This window comes from Nannospalax galili, unplaced genomic scaffold (genome assembly GCF_000622305.1).
Source record: "Nannospalax galili isolate Female #2095 unplaced genomic scaffold, S.galili_v1.0 C47632569, whole genome shotgun sequence".
NCBI lineage: Eukaryota > Metazoa > Chordata > Mammalia > Rodentia > Spalacidae > Nannospalax > Nannospalax galili.
The window spans coordinates 1-543 of record NW_008449769.1 but is presented as its reverse complement, the minus strand read 5'-3'; the positions used below and the strand labels follow the sequence as shown (position 1 = coordinate 543).

The following is a 543-nucleotide window of genomic DNA, read 5'->3' as shown; positions in this document are numbered from 1 at the left end:
AAGAGCCTGAGATCTACTGGCCTGATGCACATATCTCAGGATGGCACACACCACGGAACCACTGGCAAGAAGGGTCTGTCAAGGAGTTTGAGTAGCCGAACATGAGGGCATCTTTGGGGCATATTTTTATTTAGTAAAATGAGCACAAGCTGAAGTATAAGACAAACAATGAGTAAGAAAGTCCCTTCCTCTGGGAAGTTTATCACAGACCCATTGAGCAGCCTGAAATGTGTGGGCTGAGAGAACAACAGCAAGAAAAATGGCTGGACAGCAAAAATTAGAAACTTGGCCACTGATCGAAGTTTTCTGTTAGAAGAAATACCACAGTATCAGGCAATATTAGAACTCCAAATTTGACACAAGTGGGACAAGCGATGTTTAAGGAAAAAGTGTGAATTTTCATTCAGAAGTTTTAATCTTTGGACTTGAGACAGTGTTTATTATTTCATCAATGAGCTTCTGTTTATACTAGTGAAAATAAAAAGATATTAATTAGCCAGGTGTGGTGGCACACGCCTTTAATCCCAGCACTTTGGAGGCAGA

The 543-nt window shown here is 40.7% G+C and overlaps 1 pseudogene; it reads left to right on the top strand.

The window, feature by feature from the left end:
* The first annotated feature begins 40 nt into the window (after positions 1-40).
* On the top strand, positions 41-319 carry LOC108490366 (annotated as a pseudogene).
* The last annotated feature ends 224 nt before the right edge of the window (positions 320-543 follow it).